The 2,723-nt window shown below is 53.7% G+C and overlaps 1 pseudogene; it reads left to right on the top strand.

Annotated features, from left to right (window-relative positions):
* The first annotated feature begins 1,759 nt into the window (after positions 1-1,759).
* On the top strand, positions 1,760-2,183 carry LOC118025097 (annotated as a pseudogene).
* The last annotated feature ends 540 nt before the right edge of the window (positions 2,184-2,723 follow it).

The following is a 2,723-nucleotide window of genomic DNA, read 5'->3' as shown; positions in this document are numbered from 1 at the left end:
AGTTTTTCTGTATCTGGTTCTAGCCATCATCAGTGTTAGATCTACTGGTAACATCCTCAGCTGGAGAGTTGTATTTCTATCTCAGTAAATCTGTGGGAGGAATCCAGTGGAAGGGCAGGTTGGAAGAGGAGAGGGTTTGCGGGAGGTGGGCAGAGGCCAGATCTTGCAGGCTGGGGATAAGGATTCTCCTAAGCTGAAGGTGAGGGAGAAGGCTTTGGAGGTTTAGGGCAGGAGAGGGACATGATCAGATTTCTGTTTTTAAAAGGCTCCTTCTGGTGCGTGGAGAACAAACCGGAAAGGTGAGAGATGGAGAAGAGGAGGCAGGGAGGCCGGTGAGGAGGCTGTTATGTCAGTCCATGTGGTAAAGGAAGCCAAAAGATTGAAGAAAGATTAGGGAGACAGAAAGGGTAACCAGAGTAACCTCCGTGTCATTCCCCACCCCCTCAGCCCCTGCCTGTCTCTTCCTCTGGGGCCCCAGACATCTTAGACTCTGACCACCCGGAATTTGCACAGGGTAGAGACCAAGAATGGGGTGTTTTCCGTGGGACTGCCTCCCAGTCTGTCTCCTGGCTGAGTGCAGCTGAGGGAGTGTCAGGGATACACTGCTGAGGTTGGGGAGGAAGGGCTAGCTGGGGTGGGGGACGGCCTTCAGATCCGCCCAGCCAGAGCACGTGGCCGGAGAGGCCAGGGCGACCGCAGGCCTGGCGGTGAAACAGACCCAGACACAGGGCGCTTGTCTGGCCGTGGCTCTGAGCTCAGGGTGTGACCCTGGGCAGGGGTACAAAGGGGCCTCTGTCAGTGCAGGGCACGGAGCCCATCTGGGCCAGGCCAGGCGCCGGAGGAGTGAGGGAGGTGGGCCTGGGGGTGCCAGGAGAAAGAAGGCTTGAAGTGCTGTACACTCGAGGTTTGGGTGTCATCTCAGGCAGTCCCTTCCTCTCCTTGATCCTCAGTCTCCTCACCTGTAAAATGGAACCTTCATCCCTGCCTCCCAGACCTGGTGCATTGTCAGGACCCACTTCGTTGATGGACTAAAGCATCACCTTCATAGAATCATGTATTTTTAAACATTCACACATAGTGATTACCATGTGCCTGTTTGCCGACCCCTTAGTGACTATTGGCTCATTTAATCCCCATAGTGACCCTCTAAGAGAGGTAATATTGATTCTTATTTTATAGATGGGGAAACCGAGGCACAGAGGTGGCCAAGGTCACACAGTTAGAAAGTGGCAGAGGTAGGATTGAACCCAGGCATTATGGCTGTACTATGTTGCTTCCCAAAAGAAAGGGGTGGCCATCATGCCAGGCCCCTGAAGTGGGGGGACCCTGATTCTTCAGCAGGGATAGGGGTGTCTTCTGGCACACCCATGCCTTAGAGAACACAAGTGTGCAATGTCCCCTATCCCAGGGCCTGGCCTGCAGGGCAGGGCTAAGGGTACGATAGGAGAGAGGGAAGTCAGACTCCACAAGACGAGTCCGGAGGAGGAAACCTGGGAGGAGGGATGGAACAAGGATCTCTCGGAGCGGGTCACAACCCTGCCACCTTTGGCAGGTGTGGGGACAGCTGTGCCCAGCAGAGGCTGGGTAGATTTGGTATTCCCTCAACTAGGACGAGGCAAACCCTATGGGATGCCAGGTGGTTGGGTGGCGGGGGCGGTGAGCGGAGGAGAAGGAGGAGGAGAAAGAGGAAGAGGAGGAAGACCACGACGACGAGAAGGGGACCCGAGAGAGGGGTGTGGTGTAAAGGAATTCATTAGCCATGGATGTATCCATGAAAGGACTTTCAAAGGCCCAGGAGGGAGTCGTGGCTGCTGCTGAAAAAACCAAACAGGGTGTGGCAGAGGCAGCAGGAAAGACAAAAGAAGGTGTTCTCTGTGTAGGCTCCAAAACCAAGGACGGAGTGGTTCATGGTGTGACAACAGTGGCTGAGAAGACCAAAGAGCAAGTGACAAATGTTGGTGACGCGGTGGTCACGGGGGTGACAGCAGTAGCGCAGAAGGCCATGGAGGGAGCAGGGAGCATCGCAGCTGCCACTGGCTTTGGCAAAAAGGATCAGCTGGGCAAGGGTGAAGGAGGGAGGCCCACAGGAAGGAATTCTGGAAGATATGCCCGTTGATCCTGACAATGAGGCATATGAAATGCCTTCTGAGGAAGGGTATCAAGACTCTGAACCCAAAGCCTAAGAAATACTTTTGCTCCCAGTTTCTTTTTTTTTTTTTTTAAAGATTTTATTTATTTATTTGACAGAGAGAGAGAGAGAGCGAGAGCAGTAACACAAGCAGGGGGAATGGGAGAGGGAGAAGCAGGCCTCTTGCCGAGCAGGGAGCCTGATGCGGGACTTGATCCCAGGACCCTGGGATCATGACCCGAGCTGAAGGCAGACACTTAACGACTGAGCCACCCAGGCGCCCCTCTTTTTTTTTTTTTTAATATTTTATTTATTTATTTTGACAGAGAGAGACAGCAAGAGAGGGAACACAAGCAGGGGGAGCGGGAGAGGGAGAAGCAGGCTTCCCCTCGAGGAGGGAGCCCGATGTGGGACTCGATCCCAGGACCCTGGGATCACGACCTGAGCCGAAGGCAGACGCTTAACGACTGAGCCACCCAGGCGCCCTTGCTCCCAGTTTCTTGAGACCTGCTGAAAGATGTTCCATCCTGTACAAGTACTCAGTTCCAACATGCGCAGGCATGATATTTTCTCAACGTCTTTACAGTGTATTTTA

This window comes from Mirounga leonina, unplaced genomic scaffold (genome assembly GCF_011800145.1).
Source record: "Mirounga leonina isolate KUSES-001 unplaced genomic scaffold, KU_Mleo_1.0 Mir_200, whole genome shotgun sequence".
Lineage (NCBI taxonomy): Eukaryota > Metazoa > Chordata > Mammalia > Carnivora > Phocidae > Mirounga > Mirounga leonina.
This window is presented reverse-complemented; position numbering and strand designations above follow the sequence as displayed.